The sequence below is a fragment of the Halictus rubicundus genome, chromosome 3 (genome assembly GCF_050948215.1).
Source record: "Halictus rubicundus isolate RS-2024b chromosome 3, iyHalRubi1_principal, whole genome shotgun sequence".
Lineage (NCBI taxonomy): Eukaryota > Metazoa > Arthropoda > Insecta > Hymenoptera > Halictidae > Halictus > Halictus rubicundus.
In genome coordinates this window covers 4,342,087-4,369,137 of record NC_135151.1, presented here as the reverse complement: position 1 = coordinate 4,369,137, position 27,051 = coordinate 4,342,087, and the positions used below count along the sequence as shown (strand labels likewise).

Genomic DNA, 27,051 nt, shown 5'->3' with positions numbered 1-27,051 from the left:
ATAAAATTAGTTGCGGATCGGGGGTGGCGAGACAAGAACGTTAAAATTCATGGCGATCCAGATGCTGCAGTGGTCGACAAAATTTCATGGCGATTGGTTCGCGATCAACCCCTTTACACCTGTTCCTCGGTGTTCGTAGAACTGCCGAGTGCATTCTAGCTGCTGCTAACAATCTGCGCGAACGTCGCTGCAACCACTGCAGCAAAGAGATGCGCGGGATATTTGTGACAGCTCTTTTCTTTTTCATCACCTTTTAATGAAAGCTTCGCCAACACCGTCGTGACATTTTTCTGATTAAAACGACCCCAAACACGATGCAGTTTCGATCACATCCGCTTGTTCAAAGCACTATACTGTAGCACCTCGATTATCCGAACCGGACTTATACGCGATTGTTCAATCAATACTGATTCATTCCGGAAAAATCATTAAAAATTTAACCTAGCAGTATAGCAAGGAAACTGTTCCATGCTGCACTAATTAGTTCGGATAATAGAGGTTTTACTACATCGTGGATTAAACAAGTAACTACGATCGAAATTGTGTCGTGTTTGGTATCGTTTTATTCAGAAAAATGTGACGGAGACGTTAGTAGAAGTGTAATAAACAAAAACATTAGAAACGAAATAGTTTTATCATTCGATTACTATTTTTAAGATGACTACTAATATACACTACCGCTCGAAAGTATCCGGACACTCCGCGGGGGATACGTCGATGAATCTCGTATTTAATTTTAGTGTAGTATTTGGTAAGTTCCACATACGTAATTTTTTATTTAAAACGTTAGATATTTCATACGAAACTAATAAAAATCGATTTTAGTCACTATTGTAGGCACTGAAATAACTTTTATGTCCGGATACTTTTGAGCGGTAGTGTAAGTAACGTGTAAGACAATTACACAGGGTGTCCCAAAAATGTTGCACCTCCTCGAAATGGATGATTCCTGTGGTCATTTGAAGTAACTTTCTCTTTTGCGAAAATATTCTCCGCGGCTTCGTTTAGGAGTTATTAACGAAAAACATGGGCCAATCAGAGCACAGCTATAGCGGGCGGATTGCGACACGGCCAATGTCAGCGTCGCACTCAGTGATCTGATTGGCCCTAAACAAAGTCGCCAAGAACATTTTCGCAAAGGAAAAGGTTACTTCAAATGACCCACTATTAACGAGAAAAGCAGACCAATCAGAGCACGGCTACAGCGGACGGATTGGCGTTGCTATTGGCCGAGCTGCAATTGGGCCGCTGTAGCCGCGCCCTGATTGGTCCGTGTTTTTCGTTAATAACTCCTGAACAAAGCCCCGGAGAAGATTTTCGCAAAGGAAAAAGTTTCTTCAAATGACCTCGGGAATTACCTTTTTCAAGGAAATACAACATTTTTGGGACGCTCTGTACAAATGTTGCACAGGACAACAATACAAGACACAAAGCTCGAGAAGTCATCAGAAGTCACGACACCACCAAAGGAGGATGCTTCAGAATACGATGGCGTCTTCGGAAAAATCAATCGTGAAATATCTCGCATACCACGAACGCTCTCCGCCGCTGCAGAGATTCCAGCGAGAGCACAGAGACGTCTCACTCCGAATAGAATGCATTTCGCTTGCAACAGAGTTTCGGGGCGCTGCCTGCATAAGGAACTGGTCGCCAAAATTTCAGCGTTATAAATAAGCGCGTCGAAGCACTAAATAAAGTGCGCGCACCGGTGTGCATATCGCGGCGTAATGAAAACAGCAATACGTGTTTCGCAAACTCGGAGATTGAGAAACTTAATTAAGATGAAAATAGATGCGTCGCAGTGTTGTTATCGCGCTACAATAACTCTGCATAATTATTCGGCTCTGCATAACTCGCGGACGATATTTTCGATGCAGACTGTGTCGCTGGAACGACTTCAAAATAACATAATTCGGCGAGCATGCATGCCAAGACAATTAGCAACGGCTGGCAATAAACGCAACCGAGGATCCCTCTGAATGTTTGATCTCTCCCACGCGATCTCGGATAAGATCGTGGTCGATATTTTCGATCGCGTGGTACAATGCCGTCGCATCGCAGGAAACGAACCGCTCTGTTTTGAGCGAATTCCAAAAGTTCGGGTTCGAACAGCCCGCCGAAATTAATTGCACGTACGCCGGGAACGCCACGATATTAATACTTGAGGGAGTTTCATAGAAACGTCCGTGGGCATGCAGCGAGCCGTGCTACTGGCAGCTGCGTAAGTTGATGTAACACTCTAACTGCATAAACAATAAATAGAGAGCTTCACGAAACGTAACATGTGCGCCTTTCGGTGATTGCTAGTCGCTAAACCGCACCTGCGATCCCGTGCGCAGCGCAATACTAATGAGCAGACTGCGCGGATCTCTATGCAAAATGAAAAGTTGTCCAGGCCAATTGCAGGGAACAGAAGTTGAATAAAAGTGCGGTTCCTCTTCGAATAATTTTAACAAGTCGGGGATAATAATACCAACTTCTCGACGGGTTGCACTTTTGTCATCAAATCCGCAGTCTACTAATAAGGCTGATGAGAAGAAGAGGATAGCGAGGAAACGGCTCGGCTTAATTATCTAAAAATTTTTATTGTTACGCGAAACTTTGAAAAATCGACTTTTTAACATCCTCTTAACAAAACTAGTTCCATAATACGCGACTTTCTATGGCCGAGTTTCTACAGTTAGGGGAGTGACGACTAGACAAAACTTGTCTGTATTGATGACAATTTTGATAAACTGAGACTCAATTCCTCTGATCCACCTCATGCTTTTCATTTTTACCATGAACGCATAATATCCACGGTCCAGCGGTATTGTCACGGTGTCATTCATTTTTGTCTCTTTTCAATAAAAAAAGATTGCGAATGTTACTGAGACATGTACCGTAAAGGTACCCCGAAATTTTGTCTACGGCAAGTGTTGTTGTTCCTCTGTAAAAATTTGTCCCTAAAAATAATATACGCTGTTTACACCAGGATAACTGTGAATGTTGTAAAATTTAACAATTTGATGCTAGTAAATTGACGCGAGTATTCAATTTACGGGACCCGTCAAAATGACGGATTTAAAAATTTTTAATTTACGAATATTGAGATTGTAAAGATGCATCCATGAAGAATTATTTAACAAATTGATTTCTTTGGGTATATAGTATTTCAAAAATGGCTACAAATTCTGATAGATACATTCATGTTATTTGTATAGAGTAATGTAAAATAGTAATTTTTAGTGCTCCGTAAACCCAGTGTTAAGATATCGAATACAGCTCAGACAGTTTCGATTTATCTTCACCGACTTCATTTTTGGGAAAATCAGAATTAGACCAGAAAATTAAAAACATGCTGTATCGGCGGAGCAACGAGTATATGGTCAAGATAAACAAACACCTTGTGCACCTTGTACCTCCGTTCGAATTTTCACATGATCATTAGTTCCAGTAGAACCTATTTGTTAACTATGTTTATCTGATTTGGAGCCATTATTTCTCTGCTACAGCACGTAGCCGGCTCGTCTAACAGCATCCGATTTGCGAATCAGGTCAAACATTATATAAAATATAATCGATTTACGTTGCCTCGTATTTTTTCTTTATAGGCAATATATGGATCTATATATAATATTTATAGAGAATACTATACTGTGTGGGAGGTAATAATACACATTCAGAAGCGGGAATTTAGATCTGGATTCGTCTGGAAACTTGTTAAACATTGGAACACAAATGAACACAGGGTGTCCACAAAAAAATGTATACACAGTTTTTATTCGCATATAATTAATATTTAAATTGCAAAAGAATATATCACAGTTACCATGAAACAAAATTTGTAGTACCGAGTGGCCCAAAAAAGCTAGACCATTCAACATTCGATTCGTTTATAAAAGATCAAATGTGAATTTTCAAAAAATAAAAGGGTTGCTCCATTTTAAAATGGCCTAGTGACTTTTGGACTCTGTGCCAGCACCTTGAACGAAGAGAACCGTTTCGAACAATGTCTCTTGCACATAACAAATTCAATTGCTTAAATCAATTTTCGTCATCTGCATTGTGTTTCGTTTTCGTCTGAATTCAATTTACACTGTATTCTGAAGTTTCGTTTTCAGGAGGGAATCGAATGGAAAATGACGTGGTTGTTTTTCTTTTGCGAGTTGGATCGACTTCGAATGGGGAAGGGGAGTTCGCGATTTCATAATCGATAGTTCGTTACTGTTCTGCATTAAGTACGTTCCTGCCATAAAATAGATCGAAAATTAGTTCGCGCTGACCTATCCGGCTGCGCGGAATGAGCGTTTAATATTTGCCATCGGTGGCTTTATTTTACGAGTTCCTTAATGATTCCGCACGAAACTCTGTTTCTATGTAACTTTCCCGATAAATTTCTATTCCCGTGTTCTCATTTGCTCCCTCGGCGTTACTTTTTTGCCCATTTAACGGAAGCTATATTTCGTCGGTACACGCTGGCGCGTTCCTCGTGTTCGCACGCCACAGCGAACCCGGCGAATGGAACAACTTGGGACGTCCCTTACCACTCATTTCCGACCAGCAAACTTTTTCCTCACACGTTTTCTTTTCTTTTTTTTTTCCCCAATTTAATCATTTCGATGTTCCCGATTGAAATATAGTCGAGGGAAGCCACAGTGGCGCGAGACTGCGACGAAACAAATCAACAAGTCGTCAGTTTAGACGCGAAGCAATTTCACTTTTATCAAAATGCGAGGAGACAGACGAACTCGCAGTTTTAAGCACGATGATAATCAAATTTGCAATTACAGTGTTCACTCGATATACAAGGTGTTCATTTGAAAACTTTCCGGCCGAATATCTCGAAAACTATGAAACATATTAAAAAAGTGTAAAAGGATTTCAAGGATTTCGAGAGGGGGAAAGAGGGGGCAGTATCAGTTTTTTATTTGGGTGGCGTTTTCAAGGTCATTTGAAGGTCAACTTTGTTTTTTCAAATGGAAACCTATATTTTTTATTATGGGACTTTTAGGTTCTGGGACTTTTATCGGCTAGGCATTTGGGACATGTATAAAGACTACAGTCATAGTTGGTGATATACTGCATACGTGCACTAAAGCATTTCGACAAGGACGCGTGCTTTTTATGGACATATGAAATATTAATTGCTGTCTCCTCTCAGTTATTCTTGATTACTTCTACCATGGGAGTTGATACGCTTTTATTAATTCAAAGAAACTCGTGTTCGGCCGTCTGCAAGCAGTTCTCTTCTTTTTCGACTTTCGTGAAAATAAGAGCTACAAAGCCTGTTTGTTTAAGTGCAGAACGTGCTTGTTATTTCTGCTGACAACGAATCTTTTCGTGCTCGATTCTCCTTCCGACGACGTCGAACCTTTGCAGTATATTTTTCGAAGCGTTCATTAAATATATTCTGCACGTATATTTTCCCGTATCTGTTCCAGCATGTGTTCAAGTTTTTATTATCGCTTTGAGCGCGTATCGTTTCGACCGGCGGTCGAAAAACTTTGAATTTCCCAGTGAACAAAAAAAAAAAAAATAGGCGAAGGAATTGTTGGACTCGGAGTGAAACGCGCGCATATGCGCACGTTACAAAAGCCCGAGGAACAATGTAACACTCGATCAACCAGATAAACCGAGCCTAGTTGGATGCGATATAAACGTGCATCCAACTGTGATAATGGATAACACAAATCGATTGACTTCAACCTAAAACGAAAACTTCGATTCTGGCCGTGTTACGTGAGGCTTTAGAAACGGTCTGTAGATAGGTCAAATGCCATGCATTGTTCCAACACAATCAAACCACTAATGTAATATTGTTCGCATTCAAAGACACTGACTACCACGACTGGCCATTATCTCTTTAACTTTTGCATTAATGCACGGTTAAAGGCTGAAACGCCGTGTCTGGAACACTAACTACCGTTGTGTATCGTTGATGTGTGACGTTTTCTTCCGATCAACCTGTGGCTAATTACATCAACGATCAGCATTTTTCTATGGAATCGGTGGGACCCGTAAGTTGCAGAGCGTTAGCAGTCGAAGGAGCTACATCGACGGTGTTGGGATTTTTCTGCAAACCTAAACGATTCTGTCGCAGAGCGTAATCTTCCAGCTTCAATTTGCGCTCTTTACAGCTAGAAAATTCCTTTGGGAACATATTTTCAAATCAGCTCGAAGCAAAATTCAGTCATTTTTCTCTGAGCTATCGGTCCGAGTTCATCGATTTTGCAACAGGATCTGGAATTTTTCCGCAGAGTCTAAATAATTCCATCATAAAGTGCAATTTCCTAGCTTTAATTTGCAACCTCGAAAGCTAACAAATTCTCTCGGAAATACGTTCTAGGATCAATTCGAACTAACCCCTGGAAATCCAATCAGTTTTCGACGTAATCCCCAATTTCCCATATCTCTACAGCAACGTGTTCCATAAATACTATTTGCATCGTTTAAATACGCGCGCTGTATGAATTTATTTCTGTAAATAAAGTGTGCAGAATTCTCGATTCTCACTGGCCAGCCTTAATTCACAAATTATCGTCGAATGCGACAAGGAATTAGTAATAGAAATAAAAAAAGAAACAAATTCATTTTCAACAAAATTGCAATTTCACCTTGAACTCAAGACTTTTACCCACCAGATTCAAGATTCATTAATTGTTGGACGAAGAAACTGCATAGAAAGTGATGGGAATTATTTTGGAGAATAGAGTGCATTCTAATTGTTTGTAAAGAAATAATAAATTCGCGAAGGAGCGACGAGTGCTCTAGAGTTTCACGAATGTGTGACGAAAAAATACAATACTCCTACACCTCGTCTCAGATAGGATTCGACCATGATGCGTTCGAGCAGGTAGTATGCGCGCAGAATGCGAACTTCTCGCTGGTGTATTCTTATTACCCGAGGAATTTGTATACACTTGACACGTCTTGTTCAAATTCTTTCTGGGAAGATAGGAACTTGTGTGCGCGCGCGCGCGCGCGCGCCGGTGAAACGCGAAAAATGTAACGATAAGCGGCAAGTTTTCTTACACGTTCACACCGTGTTCTCGAAGCCGTCGAATTACGCGTCGTGCGCATCATAAACAATTTTTGACATCGTTTGGTCCATTTCCCTCCGCCAATTGCGAAGACTGGGTCCTCTTTTACCAACTTGACGCACAACTTTCTGGATTCCCCAAACTTGTTTTAAAACGAACGGATGAAACGTTATAAATTGTACTGAAATGCCCGGTACGTTGTAATTAGACTGCGGATTTTATGTGAAAATCTTCTTTTTTTTTAAATTTATTTATTTACACAGGTCGCATCAACAACTAGGTCATTAGCGACCACAGATATTATATCATAATATTACATTATTATATCTTTGTACTTAACATATAAGTCACTTACAAGTATACTGAGGAGAACAAATTTTGTAATTGTTATATGTACACAATATTACAAAGTGTGAACAATTTTTGTGGATTTTAGAAATTTTAAAACTTGGACTATATTCGACTTAACGTTGAAACAATCACTTAAATTGTTCGGGATAGCCAAGCGTCTTCTTTGGATGAAAAACTTCTTGCTGTTCTCAGTTTCGCTCGCTCGATTCCACCGTAAACGCACTGGACTGTCGATTTTTATGCAAAATGAAAATCGTCCGCGGGAATTGGAGGAGACTGGAGCCAGATAGACATTCCTACTGTGCGGGCCGCACAAGAAGTCCCGTGAAAGGAATGCGGGGCTGATTGGTCAGAGCGAAAGGGGCACGCCTCTAGCTGTTCTATTGGCTGAAGCGGTCACACGTACTATACAGCGTGTGACGTCAAAGCCTAAGCATTGGACTACTGGAGCGTCAGCGGTGGAGATAGGCGGAGCGAGCGAGTGGCCCTTGTGCGCGAGACTTCTTGCGAGGCGCGTACAGTACTTTCGTCGCTTTAACAAGTCGAATAGATTGGCATTGTTAGATCATTTCAACCTTCCCACTGTTTCGAATCGCATCTACTTATTTTCTACTCTCTATTTTCGCCATGAACGCGACAAATCCGTGGTCTTAGTCTCACTTTATTCGACACCGTTGCAGAGACACTGACGCAGGTTTCTTTTGGATGGCACCTAGCATTACGTGTGCGGTAGGCTTTGGCATTGGCGATGTGCTTAGCTAGTCAATTCCCGGTGCAGCCTCGGCTTGCAGTTGTGCTCTGTCGCAGCTGTCGCCCTTGCACGTTGCTATCGCGAAAGAGAGGAGGCGGGAGGAGAAGGAGGAGGAGGAGGAGGAGGTGAGAAAAGAAAAGAAATCTATATATTTATGTACCTATGTTTTAGTCGGCTGTCACGTAGCGGGCCGCATTGGCGTCGGTCCATTGAAAAATTAATGCAACGTCTCCGGCGCGTCCAAGACGCTCAGTGTCGCGTTCCGGCCCCCGGCCGCCACGAAAATATGCACGTCTGTCTCTTAGCGTGCAGCTGCGGTTCTCGTTTAGGCCCGTTAAACGTTTCACGGTTATTCGAGCACCTAATTGCATAACGGCTGCCGTATAACAGGTCGGCGAAATGTAAATCCTTGCGCGACGCTACTCTGTCGCCGTGAATGATTTAATTGCTTAGCCGGTCCGGATGATGTTACACGACGTAGGCATTACCCCCGGCCGGTTATTAACGTCGATCACTCGGACGTCGGGCAGAATCTTCTGTAAATCATCGGGAGTAGTCACACAACGGCTGAGGAGGCTTCTTTGACTGTTTGGACAGAGCAGGAGAGAGAAGGAGAGAGAGAGAGAGAGAGCCCGTGAATCGTTGGTTAAACAGGAAAAGCATACGATCGGACAGGACGCGATTGCTCGTCAAACAGAGAAAACGAAAGGCACGAAACGAGCGGAACAGCGAGACACAAAGGGGGTAGGGGGGAAGGACGAGCGAGTCCGTTCGGAATGGAAACATTGACCAAGTAATCTCCTTCTCATCGTATGAGGTCCTTGGACTCTGCAGCGATTCTGCTTCCCTTTCACGTCACACTCTGTTTGACTAGATCGCGTACACGTGCTGCGTAGGTGTGAGAAAGCAACAATAGCGATGCGAACGGCGATACGGTTGCAGAAGACAATGAACTTTGGGAGTCTGTGTCCGACATGAATGGAATAGGGTTGGTTAACCCTTACAGGTTCCTCGAAAATACTTGACGCTATCAAAAAAAGGATATTACATAGGGTGGCCAGTGAACGAATACTTGAGCTGCATGCTGTCGAAATTAATATTCGCAAATTGTTATTGAACTTCCTCGGTGCTGTTTCTATGAGAAGACTGTGTTATTGTTGAGAACACAATTCCGTATTTGACCGTAAAATCTGACATTGTGGTTGAAGGAATAGTGGACCAAATAAATGAACATCAGTTTCGAATGAATGCACAGAGGTGGCCCAGTGAATGATAATTATACAAATAAACTTATGGGACCAGTGAATCACCTTGAAATACAAATTGCTGATCTCGCGGTAACTATAGTCAGTTTCAATGTGTGGGATGTCGTTCGAGCAACTGCTAAATTTACTGCCGAATAGGTTATTAAAAAAAACGATCTGTTTAGTGAGACATCTGCGAACGCATAGTAGAATAATGTATAAATATCAATTATCGAATTATGGTCATTCACTAAACTGGTCACCCTAGTCATTTTCCTACGTTTCGCTCTTGAGGTTGAAAATTCATCTACTTCAATTGTCTACAGTTTTTACTCGATACATGTCCCAAATATCTAGCCGATAAAAGTCTTTTTCTACGTTCGACAGTGTATCAAAGAATAGTATCCTCCAGCCGACATATGAGCCGTTCATTTTGAAAGTGGCTTAAGTCCATTTGTCAATTAGTTTTGTTGCCCGTAATTACGTGTACAACTTCAAGTTAGCTGTCGTAAACAACGTTTGCGGTTAAGTATATTCAGAGTATATACGATAATTTTGGACGCATAAGTTTTCGCAGTTAGTTCAATAATGAAAACCATCACTTTGAAAGTGGCCTAAGTCCAATCCGTAATGTCCAATCCTTCGGACATTATCAAAAAGTGCCGGAAAGGTAATAACTTTATTTTAAATGAAATGAAACAAGAGGATTTCATATCAACAACATCTTTGGAGGACGCAATTTTTGAAAGGGTAAAGAATTCTAACGGAGAAACAATAAATTGGATAAAACTATGCTGAATGCGTTTTTTGAGAGATGAATCATATAAAATTTTTCTGTAAGATGTCAATGAATGAGAATGCAAAGATTAAAATTCTGGATTTATTACCACGTGGGAGTAGAACAAGAAAGTTCGAAAATATTTTTTTACACCACTTTATAAAAATATAAGACGGATTACAACAGTGAAATACAAGGACATGGTGGACTTACTACGATACATACCACCATCATGACTTCTTCAAATCCCTCCCACATACACAAAATGTAGATGAGCAGTAAATTGTTACCTAATTTATGTAGTTATAAATGTCCTGAATTGCATAAATTGTGTTTTTGAAGTGTTGTAAAGATATATAAAGTAAATTGAGTATTGTTTTTTCAATTTGAAGCATTTTAAATTATGTCGAATGGACTGGGGCTCTTTCAAATTCTATAACGAATCTGGTTGTCAACTTTGAAAGTGACTTAACTCCAGTTTTAGTAACAAAACACATATTATTCACTTAATAATTGCTATTATTTCAATAGCAACTGTAAAAACTCTTTTAGATACACTTAAGTAGTATGACACATTGGTATCCTATACGTATATTTTTAATTTTATTGAAACACAAACCCTTAAATATCTCAATTTAAGTATAAGTGGACTGAGGCCACTTTCAAAATAAACGGCTCATATATCCCTGGGTAGACCTGTGTTGTGGACATATATCGAGTAAACACTGTAGTTGTCACCATTTTTCTACAACCGTCTCCGAACGTTTCACAAGCTGCTGGATTTCTTCTTCGCAACATCCGCGTGGTTTTCTTTTTTAAAGAGAAGGTCTTGAGGTCTTCGACAATGTTACTTGAAAGATTAAAAGAATTGAAGAGTATCAATACAGGGTGTCCCAAAAATGTACTTCCTTGAAAAGAATGATTGCCGAGGTCATTTGAAATAACTTTTTCCTTTGCAAAAATGTTCTCCGCGGTTTTGTTTGGGAGTTATTAACGAAAAAAGCAGACCAATCAGAGCACGGCTATAGCGGGCGGGTGTTTTTCGTGAATAACTCGTTAACAAAGCCGCGCAGAACATTTTTGCAAAGGAAAAAGTTACTTGAACTGACCCCAGGAATCACCACTTTCAAGGAAGTACAACATTTTTGGGACATACTGTATATTATTGTACTTTCGGTTGGCTGAAATTATTGAAGAAACGAAGAGGTTCCTAAGTGATTCCTGTGTCTTGCACCGGAGGCAGAATATCTTTATTTTCCGTAGAGATTCGCAATTTAGACGTTGCGAATGAATTCGACACGAAGCGTTATGCGAAAGTTGATGGAACATTATTGAGCTTTTGTGCAACCGTGCGTTGTTATCGCAAAGAAACCGGACTTCAGTGTTAGATGCAGTTTAATGGCTTTGCAGGTCGCTTCTGTACGCTCTAGCGTGTCAGTCAGCCAAATTTCATCGAGCCGTGAATACCCTAACGTGTGTCACGAGCAATTAAGTGGAAGCATGATCGTGTCACTCTGTCACTTGACAATGGACCAAGAAAAATAAAGGGTGAACGTGATGTTGTCGTGACAAATTGCAAAAATTTTGCTACGGAGACAAATGCTTTCGAATGTTCACTTATTGTTGTACCTACTTATGCAACAAAATATGGAAGAAAATGATTTTTAAAACATTCATTTGAAACATTGTAGAAAGGAACTAGTACAAAGAGAATGGAAGTGAAATTTAGGTTCAACAAGACTTTTCTAAATCCAACCTGAATTCTTTTCGCTTTTGGGTCGATTGTCAAATCTCACAACCACGCAATCCACAATTCTACTAAATTGCTGGTAGCACGCGTTCAGGCATTCGGAGCTGTGGATCGAGTTGACTGACACGTAGGATTTCAAATCGTTTGCAATTTAATCGTTCAAATGATCTTGATTGAATATTAAGAAGCAAATGTACGCCCGAACGGAACAGTAATCGATGAAGAATTGTATGCGTTCTTAAGTGGTATAAAAATGTCATATAACTGTTTAACACTCAATCTAAATGCCAACTAAACGATCAAATTGCAAATGATTTGAAATCTGACATTTCTTATTACACGACCTAATGGTTGCATGAAATATTGATAATGTTTTATTCATTTTCGCATAACGCTTCGTATCGGCCAATTGGAATTCATTTGCAGTGCCCCGTGTATGCTAAAGAAGTAATGTCTTACAACACAAATAAAAAGAGATCAGACATTTCACAGCATTCAGAAACATCAATTGTAAGAGGCGAGAGATAAAACGAGACTCATTTTTCTTCTTAATAGTTTCAACCTTTGCCTATGTTGGCAACCAAACAAGTAAAGTCGTAGTAAATCTTCAGTATTTAAGACTCATTGCATAAATCTTTCTCTACCTCGAAACTATAAATTGAAATAATAGTGTGCAAGAGGCGATCATTTAGAACGGTTTTATATTTTTATAACATAGAAAATGGTTAAAGGAATTATATTAAATAAGAATCCGGGCACCCGGTTGCCAACAGAAGGATTAGCAAGTTGAAAATGATGGAACAACATCCTTAAATTTTATGGGAAAAATGAGTACACAAGACACACAAAATAGTCAAAACAACAGAAGAATATGTTATGTTTAAATAACTAAAATTATTGCAAGGAAAAATGACTACGCAATTCTTGAATTTTTTTTAACGGAGAAAGTATAAAGATTCCAAGCAAGTAATCATGTTCACACAGGGTGTCCCAAAAATGTACTTCTTTCAAAGGGGCGATTTCTAAGGTCATTCCAAGTAACTTTTTCCTTTGCGAAAATGTTCTCCACAGTTTTGTTAAGGAGTTATTAACGAAAAACGCGGACCAATCATAGCGCGGCTACACCGGACGGATTCCGGCTCGTCCAATGGCAACGCCACGCTCAGCAGGACCTGTCACCGTGTCGCCCGTTATAGCTGTGCTTTGATTGGTTTATGCTTTTCGTTAATAGGGGGTCATATTAAGTAACTTTTTCCTTTGCGAAAATGTTCTCCGTGGCTTTGTTTAGGAGTTATTCACGAAAAACATGGGCCAATCAGATCACCGAGCGCGACGCTGGCATTGGCCGAGACGGAATCCGCCCGCTATAGCTGTGCTCTGATTGGCCCGTGTTTTCCGTTAATAACTCCTAAACGAGGCCACGGAGAACATTTTTGCCAAGGAAAAAGTTATTTCAAATGACCTCGGGAATCGCTCTTTTCAAAGAACTCCAACATTTTTGGGGCACCCTGTATGTTGCTTACTACTAGACTGCGGATCTTGATGCAAAATAAAAATCGTTTGCTTCAAATACAAGACGTGGGAATTTATTTCTCCCTTTTGTGGTTTTCGAAAGTTGTAAGAATTGCTACCCTAAAATTTTTGTAATCTTGTTATTCGAAATTACACGCTCCCAGTTTCCCAAATGCACAAAATCCGCCTAGTCTACTTGTTAGAAATGTTTCTGGATGCAGAAAGTATCTCCATAAAAAAGAGTCGCTTGAAGCAGGCAGAAATAGGTGTTTACAGCAGAATACCTTCGACCGGTCAGCTTGTAACGTGTCATCGTTTCGGACGGTTAATATACGCGACACGGACTCTTGTTGATGTCATTATAATTCCATTCACCCGCGAGAGCGGACCGCAGCGCGGAATCTCGCCGGTCTCGTAACTTGTAACGGGCAATGGATCGGAAATCGTGGTCCGGCACGCGTCGTCGATCGCGGGCATCCTCGAATATATTTTCGTCTCGATCGGCCGAGCCCCGAAGAGTCTCTTAAGGAGGCCGGCAGGCATTTGGCCTTGACTGTCACGCTATGTTACGCTATGCCTTTTTCCTAGACATTTTACGTCTTAAATAAGTAAGTAATTAATTAAAAATGCATACCACCGTGTTTGTACATGTCTTTGCTACGTCTGTATAGAGCCTTTTTTTCGATACGAACACTAAATCTCTCGAAAATAAGAGAATCTCTCAGCGGCAGCCATCTTGTGACGTCTCACTTGCTTCAGAATTCGAATTTTCTGCCGAACATTACAAATTACTCCACGATCAGGTAGAAATTCGCAATTTGGGCTCTATACAGACATAGATTGGACTTTTAGGAAACACAATTGACCACTTCTAAACTGCTCATTGCAATATTGAAGCGATAGTTTGAAAAGGTTTTGACCCATGCATACGTACATGGATTTCAAACCCTGCCGGCCCCCTTAAATCGGGTTGCGACGAAGAAAGTTCCAAGGAGAGAGAGAACACCGGCGCGACAAATTCTCGACTTTATGGATCCCGAGACTTGTTGACTGGCACTATTTAAAGAATAAGTGGAACGGCGCATCGGGCCGAGTCTCCCGCAGTTGTTCCCCGGGTTTCCAGCAGTTTGCGAGCGTCCCGGCGCTCTATATAAATTCTTCGACTTTGCCATGCGAGTCGCTACGCCCCTGTACACAACCGCTCCACGGTTGTTTAAGGGCACAACGAAGCGGCTCGCGCCGCGATCGTTCCCATAAATTCCGCCACTTTATTGCACCGGCAGCAAAAATATCAGCAGATCGAATTACTGGAACTGTGTCATCTTCGGCTACGCGATAAACTCGAAATAACTTAAAACTGGAGTGTACAGGGACCGGAGGCTCCGTGACTCACGTGCTAGCAGAATCGGCTCGAACGGATCAATCGGGTTCCGCGGGAATCGCGAAATTCGCCGAATATTTTCGGCTCGATTCAATATTTGATATATCGCTAAGCCCCCGTTGTTTGTGGCCGCAACGATGTTCCCGTGATTTTCACCGCTCCGTCACAGCGTAAATATTAATACAACCACTATCTAGGCTGCAGTTTCAGCGGCGAGTTGTAAAACGCGCTATTGATTTTGCCGCGGTTAATGAATTCAAATGCCGGTGGGGGCCATGGAGTTTGGAAATTCGGGTTTCGACGAAACTTTGTGATCGCAATTTTCGCACGGTTTATGGCGCGGCGATTTTTATCTCCGCCAAGCTTCAGAGACGTAGCCGTTAAACACTGTTGATAGCCCTGCTTAACACGTTCACGGACAGTAAAAATTTCAGTGAGCTGCAAAAATAGACAGGCTGCAAAAACAGACAATAGATAGTTTTCTTGAAACTAGTTGTACTATCCGAAATCCGATTAGACATAAACAACAATAATAATAAGTTAACTGTAATTAGTAATGACAGTTGGTCGTTCCTTTGAAATGTATATTAATTACAAAAACTTAAGGTTGTATAAAATGAAATGAATAGAAATTGGCTTTAAAATTTGAATGCTATAGCATTCATGTCGATTTGCATCACTATGAAAATTAATGCTATAGCATTCACGTCCGCGAACGTATTAATTGCATTGCGCGGGACACTGGTTTCGGGAAGGTGGAACCGGATTATCTCTGTTCGAATTCAAAATTTCTCATATTATTTGTTTATCGAAAAAAAAAGATTAGGTTCAACCTAGGCGCTGCACAGTGGTCCCAAAGCCGGAAAACGTGGCCAAAACCTAAAATATGAACTTTCAGCTAGGTAAGTTTTAAGTATTTTTTATAAAGAATCATATATCCGAAATTTTTTAATATTTTTCAAACACGAACGCTGTTTTTATATCGGCTGTTCATTTGAAAACTTTCCAGCCGAATATCTCGAAAAGTATAACAAATATTAAAAAAGTGTAAAACACGTGTCCAAGGCAGTATCAGTTTTTTATTTGGATGGCGTTTTCAAGGTCATTTGAAGGTCAACTTTGTTTTTTCAAATAGAAACCTACATTTTTTATTATGGAATGTTATTGTACGTAAAAAGACCAGCAATTCTTCAATTCTTTCTTCTTTGGGAACTATGAAATGCGAATAGAGTACCTACTTTATACAATACAAAGGGTAGAGTTTGCTATCCGGAGAATTAGTGTTTCCCCTCGTTCAGGTCAATATGAGACAGCGAATTTTCTAATTTCAAGTTCAGATTCGTGGTCAGCGACCCCCAAAACGCCCTAATACCAATTTTCAAGCAGAAGCAGTAAATTTTTAATGTATATGTCCGCCATATTGGATCCGCCATTTTGTTTTTTCTAATTTCAAGTTCAGATTCGTGGTCAGCGACCCCAAAAACGGCCTAATACCAATTTTCAAGCAGAATTAATAATTTTTTAATGTATATGTCTGCCATATTGGATCCGCCATTTTGTTTTTTCTAATTTCAAGTTCAGAGTCGTGATCAGCGAGCCCAAAAACGGCCTAATACCAATTTTCAAGCAGAACCAATAATTTTTTAATAAGTTGTGATTTTTTGATCACGTTTTGGCGATTTGGGACCACTGTGCGCTGGTCTAAATTCGGCTACTGCCCCCCCCCTATAAATAATAATTATAATGATATAAAAATAAATTGTAAATAATGATAGGGGTCTGCAGGATTCGTATGAATAACGCGACGAATCGCGCGACGTTTACAGGTGAAAATGAACTTTTCTATTCAGCGGGTAATCCCGCCGTGGGATTTGAATGTCGGGATGAAAGCAGCCGATTGTTCGGGCACGATAACAAGCAGATTCGGTTCGACATTCGTGGAGTATCCTTTCATAAGGGATGCGATCGCGGATGAAAATCGGTAAGCGGTTTCGGTTATCAATCGCGCGCGCTTTGAATACGAAGAACGTCGAACGATTGAAATTCCGTAACGGCACGTCCGAGTTTCTCGGGCATTTCGAAAGTGGACACGCGATTAATACATGCCCGTCGTTCTCGCACTCGGCTGTGTGTGTGAGTGCGTGTACCATGAATTTAGCCAAGGTGGTTTTCACCGTATCGACAACCGTGTCACGGGGCTCGAGATAAATACTCGAAAACGTAGCCACCTCGACGCGAGCTGGTACCGATACCCTGAATCGACTATGGCTCCGGTGGATGAAGAAGAGTCCACACAATGGAAATTCCGAAGAATTTTTTAAAAAAGCTAATCGTTGAGTTAGCGGAAGCTTACGAAATAATAAAACATTACATGATTGCATTGCCCGCGTATGCTGATCGTATCTAACAACATTCAATGTAAACATTGCAAAAGAAACATCAGGGATAACCTGATACAGTCTCCTTTCGATATATGTCCCAAATATCTTGCCAATAAAAGTCCCATAACTATTCCGACGTTCGGCAGTGTATCAAAGAATGGTATCTTCCAGCCGATAATTGTCCCTGGCAAAACCTGTGTTTTGGACATACATCGTGTAGACACGTATGTTTACACTCCTCGGCAATCGAGGCTGCTCCAGCTTTGTTGTCTTTTTCTACGTTTGATAGTGTATAAAAGAATAGTATCTTCCAGCCGATAATTGTCCCTGGTAAAACCCGTGTTTTGGACATACATCGTGTAGACATGTAAGTTTACACTCCTCAGTGACCGAGGCCTCTAGAGCTTGTCCTTCTCTACTTTCGGCATTGTATCAAGGAATAGTATCTTCCAGCCGATAATTGTCCCTGGCAAAACCCGCGTTTTGGACATATATCGAGTAGATACTGTATTTACGGACACGTCCAGAACGTTTTGTGTTCGGGCAGCATTTGACGAGGTTGAATAAACTTTGTCGAAATCACCAGTGAAATGTGTCTACGACGGTGACAATTGTGAATTGAAGGTGACGATTTGGATCGAGTTTTGTTATTTCGACCTTAATCGAGGGGAACGCATTTGCCTGCGCGGCGGGGACGCCGATTGAGATGGAATTCGAGTACGCACGCATAACACTCATTTATTTGATAGTCGAGGCACGTTTCATAGATCCAATAAGAGATTGACCCGATTTTTGCCATTTGGTCATAGCCGCTTTCGAACTGGACACTGGCAACTTTCCGCGGAAGATAAACCGTGCCCGTCGTTCGACAAATGAAAGATTTAATGGAGGTTACGGGGATAAGTGTTCCATTCTAACTTGGCCGTCCAAGTGTTCCGGAAAAGTCGAAAAAGAGCTCGAACGACAGAGCGTCCATATACTATCGAGTGTTCCATATACTAACTCGGAACACTCTTATTTAATATTCGGTCAAATTACTGTACCCGATTCTCTTCGTAACAGTCTCAACCAGGGACCGGAGAAGAGTTGCAGAACTTTTTAATAGGTTCTATTTACAAAATGTGAAACTCTTTGTGAAAAAAAAACTTTCTCGCATTAGCAAGTTCTGATGAGAACAGATGAATAAAAAAGTTCTCGAAATGCTTTAGTTTGAACAGAACTTTTGAAATATAAAAGTAAAAATTTTATGTAGACAGTAGATATGTAGTACGTTAATGTTAAAATACTTGGTGATCGTTGTGACAAGTACCGAATACTACTCGCGATAATACTGCGCAATGGAAAGTAATATTAAAGAGTTGTCACGGTTAAAACGGATATTTTAGAACACGAAACGTGTTCTAAAGCTTGTCTCCGTTTACCATGCAGATTCTAAAGTATCTGTTGCACGGGAACACCTTTCAAAGAAGTTCCGAAATAAAAGAATCCTTTTTCAATTATTCTTTAGTCATTTATTCCTCCTTTTAACGACACAGGTTGCTCGATAAACGGGAGCCCTTTAAGTGAGAAATTGGAGCGCCCCGAGCTTACACGAGCTGCTCGCACGCGATTTATCTTTTTCATGCTGAGAAACACCAAATTGATATACGTTGTACCGGCGTATTTTCATATATATATATAACCTTAATATATAAACCTCAATGTTGCTAGATAACACTTCGTAGTCGATAGTGAAAGTGTGTACATATATACACTTACTACACAAAGTGTTATCTAGCAAAATTAAGGTTTTGAAAGGCACTCTAAATGTGTTGCGTTTACAAGCAATTATTGGTGAAACAATCGATTTACTGTAACGATTCAATCGGCGCGAATTATTTGAAATTTTCAACTTCATACGATACTTTAACGATTGCTGTAAAAATAATCTGCGGTGAATAAATATTGTAAAATGTACGTCCAAATAAACTTAGTATCATCAAGAACAAACAATCCGCCGAATACCTTTGTATGCAGATACTTGTACGAGCCATTGTATTTTTATTCTTTCTCACCAATCGAATCTGTCACAGAGTTAATCACTGGGCAAAGCAAATATCACATCAATTATTTATTGCACTCCAATTTTCCGATCAATGTCGACATCGTTCGAAATTAATTATGACCTCTAAACGTCTCTTTATACAAATATTTAATCACACGTGCTGTATTTGATCGTACATAATTAGAGTGCAGGTCGTTCTGCAAAATTAAAATTTTCTGCATTGACTGCACGAAACGTGGGGGATAATGTATTTGTTCTTTTAATAACGGTTAAAAATCGATTTTAAGATAACATCATTCTTAAAATACTTCATTCGTCATTTTGCGACTCGTCTATTCATTCTTGCCACGAATGTATCAAATCCGAAGTCCATGCGTAACAATAAGTGGTATTTCATGAACTGCATTCGTTTTCCTCGCGCATTATTGTAAGTATCATTGAATCAGTGAATTGTTGTTTAGATTGTTGTATTCATGTAAAGCTCGGTTCGACGGCGTAACTCAATAAACCATTTTTAAGTTTAAAAATTCTTCTATTTGGCCAATCGATACGTTCCCATTAATCCGAAAAATAGGAATCGCGCGGTACCGGCGGAAAAAAATTTCAGTTTACTATTCCAATTGAAACAATTTGCTGTTTGCCTCAAGTGATTGAATTACACGAAGATACTACACTGAGAGAATAATTGGGAACACCGTTCGATTCGGCGAATCGAGTTTCATTCGATTTGAAGTTCGAACGTTTGCATGTTCCAACTGTCCGGCGCGATTGCTGTTCGCCAACCCCTCGCGCGAACCGTTTCGGCGAAACTTTTCGACGCGAGCGCGGTCTTTTCGGAGAACGAGAAATTCAACACCCTTGAGAAGAGCCTTAAGCATCGACTCGAAACCGAGGAGAGTCGTTATTCAAGCAGCACGGCTCTCGGAGAGGTTTACACGCGTTACGATTTACCGTGCGAGTTGTTGCGATCAATCGGAACGATTCTTGCCAAGATCTAATTAACCTCTGCCCTCAAAATGTCGTCTTAGAGACGTCACGGGTTTCGTGAACCTAACTTGATCGTTACGTAGCGGATTTCATGCGTTTATGGCAAAAATGGATAGGTGCAATTCGAAGGAGCACAAAGATTGCAAGAATTTAAGAGTATCAATAAAGTATAATAATTTAAGAATATCAAAAAATTCATGAACATTCTACCTAATAGCACGCACGACAGTGAATTATTTCAGAATTTTTGGTTGCGAAATCGATTTTTAAAAAATCGATGTTTAATAGAAATTGGAGATTTCTAACAATTCGATGAAAATCCTTTCGTATTGAATTTTTGGAGATACCAGTTTCGTAAAAATTCAGTAATCAGCTATTGTTGAAACCATTGTTCTTAATTTCTTTCAGAAATTTTTACAAATCCCATCGTTGTTTAAAAAAATCAATTTTTTCGATGCCTCTTCTTTTTGTATGTATTAGAGATTTCCAATTTTTTTAAACGTGTTCGCATAATCCGAAAAATCTGAAAAAATACACACTAATAATTACGATGAGACACAACTAAGATAATAGTATAAACGTTGTACTCTGAAAGCTTCAATATAAAATCCGCAATTTTATGCTTCTGGATTTTTTCCAAAATCGATTTCGCAACCAAAAATTCTGGAATAATTCACTGTCATGTGTGCTATTGGGTAGAATGTTCATGAATTTTTTCGTAATGTTTTGTCGAGCCGTTAGAACGTCAGACAAAATGATATAGTATGTTTTAATCCGGGGGGTTGATACTTCTCAGGGGTTGAATTATTTGCCCAGATTTAACCCTTACAATTTGTTCCTTGGCGTCACATTGATACAATAGTAGAAATCAATGTTTAACTTTTTAAATTGTTTGTTTGCTAATGGGAACCTCAAAGTGAAATGGGATGAGTTTAAAATTAAATTATTGATAATAAAACGAAGTGTAAATCATACTATTTACGGGCAACGATGAACACGAATTAAAAATGAATATTTGCGCTAACAAATTCAGTGGAAAATGTGGAGAATTGATACGAGGAACAAATAACCGTGAATTTTTGTGCTCCCATATTCAGTATACCATATTTGCATATTTCAATATCCGCGACATTAAATAAATTACTTTGATTTTATGGAATTTTTGAGGTCGCCACGTCAGCGGTCAATTAATTATTCACTACCTCAGCGAGTTCGACGGCCATGCCTTGGCAGCATATTCTATGATACTGTTCTCGAGGGTGAAAAACTGTCATGGAAGCTCACCGGACGGTGAATGTTTCCTTTCCGAGATACAAACACTTCTTGTACACAGTCAGTCGCGAAAGTTTGTACACATATACCATAAATGTTTATTACAGAATGCAAGTGTTTTGATCATTTCACGGACGTTCGCTCGCTTGCTATTTGTAACACGACGAATTTGGAAACACGGTAGCAAAGTATTCTACGCCTGTTTGTAGTCGAGCGAATTCAAAATATAAATGGAACGCTACTTGGTGAAAATGTACATGATATATTAAACTGAATGAGATTTGTTGATGCGACAATTACAATGACAGATTTTATACACGATTTTAGTGGAAAATATTTCAGACAAGAGTCGAGTTTGTCTCTTCGAGCTCATCTTAAATAGAATCGTAAAATCAGTATCATTACTGTCGATTCAGCTTGTAATTCTCTATGAAAACATATTAAATCTGTTCGTAAAAAAAAGGAGACGCGAGTTCACGAGATATTTTATCTTCAATTATTCAGATGAGCATAATTATATCTCTAACGACATCTCCTGACGGTTGATAAATGTGTCCTTGATTTATTTATGTTTCCTAGTAAACAAGTATAAAGATCATCGCCTTCGTTTTAAAATCCGTTCAATCCCAGGCGACAAATAAACCACAGAAGTATAATTGACTTATAATAGACTTGTAATCGACCTTTGTGATTAAGTGTACGTCGAAGTTTGAATATTCGATATCACGCTTTTTTTCTTCTGTTAGACGGCGACGATAGTACTATAGTACGTTGTCCTGACGTCGAAAACTGAACGTCAGAACCGATCGCTCGGTATCTAAGCGTTTGATATAGCTGAGATAGGCCAGGCATTCATTTCGCTTATGATCGTGTTAACCAGAAAGCCCTCTATAGTGTGTCTCTTACCTTAGTGTTCTGCTAAAAGCACGTCTAATTCGACGCACCATCGGCTTAGAGAAAGTGGATCTCTCATATCCGGTACAATTAACCGAGGACGAAAGAGAAACGTTCGAACCCTCCGAGTTGAAGGTCGCGAGCACTTATGTAAGCGTTAAAACAAATTTAGACGTTCTTGTTGCTTAGCCTCTCCGCGAGAACTCTTAAGGGTTTCGAACACGTTTCTGCAGTTTCTCGCGTCGAGACTAAATCATCGAGACGGCTTTAGGCACGTCCACTTAACCCCTTGATTATTTCAAACCGTGTGTACCATTCCGGAGGTTCGAATCAATTTTTAATCCTCGGATGGCGTGACTTTGGCGCGTTTTGAACCGGAGCTACGAACGTTCTAATTTTCTAGTAGCCAGTTGAGATCGTTAGCTATTTACGTTGGGCCCGATTAGAAGATCGACGTTGATCGCGGAGAAGCACAGAAATGTGTGGAAAAACACGTGCACGTAACGTTCTGAATGGATATAGTTTATTAATCGCATGGAATTGTTAAAACTAGATTAACAGGATTCTTAATGATCGTGCAGTATCACAGGCAGGATCAAGGCAATTACACTCAGAAAACTGAACTGAACTGAAAATATCACACTGAATATTAAGCTGCCTTCCTAAAGACCTTAAAAAATACTAGAAATATTATGGTGATCCTGGAATTGAAAATCCATGAGATCGTCAAAAGCATTTCTTAATTAACTCTCAACATGTCTGTAGAACTGTCTGTTTCTGAGCGTCCATTAAAATATCAATAATCGTTTAAGTTCAATTTGTAACAAATTCCGCGACGTTTCATTAATGTTGTGGTTTTCTACTTGCTTCTGAAGGAAAAGTCTCATGTTCGCTTAAAAATTAAACTTGTTTCCACGTGACTGTTCTGAGAAAATTGACGTAGCTCGATCCCCTCGAGATGATCGCTCTCGTCCACGCACAGAACGTGGTTCTGAATTTTCAAAAATGTATCAGCTTTAAAACCGTTCTTCATAAATGTAGTGCGTTCGTATACAGTGTTTACTCGATATATGTCCAAAACACGGGTCTAGCCACGGACCTTACACTCCTCGGCGACCGACTTTTATCGGCTAGGAATTTGGGACATATATAGAGTGAACACTGTAATGACAAAATTATTTCAAATGTGTCGAATGAAATATTTTCGTGTCGCTAGTCGAGATTTTCCTCGCCACATCGAAAGCAAACAAACGAGTGGGGGACAAGGGCTGCGCGTGATTGGTCGCTCGATAATTAGAGATCAGTTTCTGTTAATTCCCGCTTCAACAATCCCAAAATTACGCGCTTATCGAGCGGTTACTATAGTTCGTTGATCCGGTTGTAAACATGACGCAAATTTACTCTAATTATGTGCTTTTGCAACCGCCCGCGTTGAAAAACATGGAATTACCGGTGGGGTATTAGACCTTAATTAAATCGACAAATTACAATCCATTTGTAATGTCACACTGTAACCCTCGGACTGCTGCGAGTTCTAGGCCTATTCCGGTGTAATTTCTGACTCACACCGATATTTCACTAATACGGTCTTATTCCGATATAAGACGATGACTCGGGACCGGCTTTCGTCCTATTGCGGATGAGAGTGCCCATGCGGCTTGACTTTGTCAAACTATAAAGCGTCGTCTTATATCGGAATAAAATTGTACGATACGGGTTAAGAAAGTCGATCTCATAACACAGGAAGAAATCAATCGTTTTTAAATGTTTAACCTGAGATAAGGGCACCCTTGATAAGGGTCATTTAACTTCTGCTTGTTGACGCGGATGCTTTGAGTAAAAACCCACAGTCCAGTTGCAACATATAAGAACAACGCTGCGTTCTGAAAAGTGTCGGGTATAAATCTTCGAACGACGACGTCCAGCTTGCGATAAAAACGTGCCCTAAGCGAAGCGAAATAAAGTTTCATTTTTGTTTCCCCAGTTCATAGCGGAACTCCGAAGTTCCATTTCCGTTCCTCGTCATCTTGGAAACTGGAATAAAGTTTTTCGGGACCGCTTGTCCCGTTTCCTCTCGCTTCGTCTTATCAACGGTGCATGAACGTTTCCAAAACAAAGTCGGCGAGCACACCATTTCCATTGCCGCTCGGTTTGTTCCGATTATACAGGGTGTCCCAGCATCAATGGTGCAAACTTGGAAGGAGTGATTCCGTGCGGGAAAATAAGTCAAAAACATGGAATAAATTTTCGCCACGTTTTCCAGAAAATCTGTTCATGACCCAACGATTCTACTTACAAATATTAGGCGCGCACGAACTTGTTGTTCAAACTCGATTTTCTCGAGAACAAAGCCTTAAGTGGAAAATATTTATTCCATAGTTTCCACTTATTTTTTACGCAGAATCACCCCCTCCACTGCTGCACCATCGATAGTCGGAAACTCGGTACATCAACAACCAGATCAGCAGATATCTCTATATATGTCGCCAAGGCCTGTGTGATAATCGTCGCGGAATTATCCCCACCACCCCGGGGTATACCCCGTGAGGGGCCACAAAGCTCGAGAGGCCTCGGACGCCGAGGAGTGTAAAAATCACACGGCTCGAGTTATGTCTCCTAGACGATACACAATGCTGGCAAGAGCCTTGTTGTTGACATTCACTGTATACGAAAGAAAATAAAAACATCATCCGAATGGTTCCATTATAGAAACGCGTCGATCGCTCGCGCGATATATCTGGCACAGTTGGATTTATTTACGGAGACGCGTGTCAGTCTTTACAAAAAATAGAAATAGAATTTCATTAATGTACGAAAACATGTATCGATATTTATAGAAAGCAGGAATAGAACGGGATTCACGAAAACACGTTACTTAAAAACAGACTACGAATTATTAAGCATTTATAATAAGAATGAGTAGATCAAGTGCAAAGATGTGAAAATATTTCCAGAATTTAACCCTGAGTTGGGGTCTCCTATGACCCGGACACAGTCTCTGCACACTAGTTGTTGCTACTGCCATTGCACAACAGCAAATATGAAGTGTCTTTAACTTCCTCGGAACATTTGGGGGATTCTTAAATTATATGTACAGCGAAAAGTATCTTGTTAAGTTTCTGCGGAATTATACCACTTAAGGTTTAAAAATACTGTTGTATTATTTCGATTGAAATGATTCAGAAAACAAACAAATGTTTACGTAGCTTCAATATCGTGCAATTGATACATGCAATTTTTATTTTGCACAGGAGTCCGCAGACTATTTATAAGATAAAAATTTTATCAGCGACAAGGTGCGGTAGAATGCAAGCGCAGCAGCAATCTAGATTCGAGGTCGTCATCTTGAACGCTTAAAGAAGAACTTGGAATATAAAGATCCCATACATATTCCCGAACTACTACATTTCTCCGGTGATCATGAGATGCAGCCGCTAGTGTTCACCTCGCAAGGTCTTTAGAAGATAAACATGGTAGTACTCGTAGCACTGAAAAAAAAATTAACGACCTTGAAACATCCTTGGCGGGTCTACTTGTAACCAAGAGAACCAAGAAAACGTAACCATGCAGTGTCCCTGAGGAAATCGAACAACTTCTTGTTTTTAACTATCCGAATTAAATACGTACACGTTGGGCACACACTGTTAATTACGGGACTTGTGTCGACGAAAATTTCAATGTTATTTGCTTCAAAGGAAAGGCTAAAAACTCAACGCCAAAAATTTGCAACGAATGTTGCTTCCAGGCAAGGAAAACTAATAAATCGTGCCTGACTTGATTATTCATTTCTTGTTCATTCTGAATGTTTGATAACAAATATTATCCAGAAAATATTTTCTTAACGTTATTACAATAATGTTGTAGGAAAACATTGTTAAATAGATCTTTTACATAAAGTTATAAATTAGCTTAAATTGCGTTGCTCCACTTCATAAATTCTGCGTATTATAATTAAAATAATAATCTTTAATGTAACTCTTTCCAAAATAAATATTTCAGGATACGGACTTATGACATAATTTATAATTTGCTGCAATAAATGATTCGTCACGTCATCTTCGATAATTAATTTGAATAAGAAGAGTCAACTAACAATCGTCATTCATTCCATTGCACGAGTATACTTTTCGTTAACCATATGTAAAAATATGAAAACTAGAACGATTACAAAACAACCTCGTTCATCGATCATTTCAAACAATGTAAATTCAAAACGACTACGGGCTGTCGAACAGAAAATGGATTGCCACGGTGTAAAAAATTCATGTATCTTCAATGGGACCAGTTAGGTTACAGTGTAGCCAAACTTATATTTTCAATTTGCAGACGTGAGTATTTGATAAAGATATCCGGTGTAGCCAGAGTTTTCTTTAAAAATCGAACGATTTACAGCCTTTACTCGATATATGTCCCAAACATCTGGCCGATAAGAATTCCAGAACCATGTGTCAAAGAATAGTATCTTCTAGCCGATATACAGGGTGTTCATTTGATCTCTTATTTATGTTATGTCTGTCTTTCAATATAAGATTGTACTATTTAGTCAAGTGTGAATCATCGTAATAAGAGATACTATATCGTAGTACAATTAATTGTATAAAATGGTGTATTCTTTAGAAGAACGAGTAGAAATCATTTTTATTTATGGAACTAATGAGTGTGCTCGTCGAGCTGTTGCTGCGTT

General features: G+C 39.8%; 1 protein-coding gene and 1 long non-coding RNA gene across 7 annotated transcripts in view; one reads left to right on the top strand and one right to left on the bottom strand.

The window, feature by feature from the left end:
* The window catches only part of LOC143352446 (uncharacterized), a 112,804-nt gene that overhangs the window by 35,076 nt on the left and 50,677 nt on the right, over positions 1-27,051 (bottom strand). The gene's annotated exons all lie outside the window — the stretch shown is intronic.
* Positions 7,825-26,188, top strand: LOC143352463 (uncharacterized). The gene is made up of 2 exons (XR_013081933.1): positions 7,825-8,249; positions 25,619-26,188. It is a non-coding gene; the product is annotated as an uncharacterized LOC143352463 (long non-coding RNA).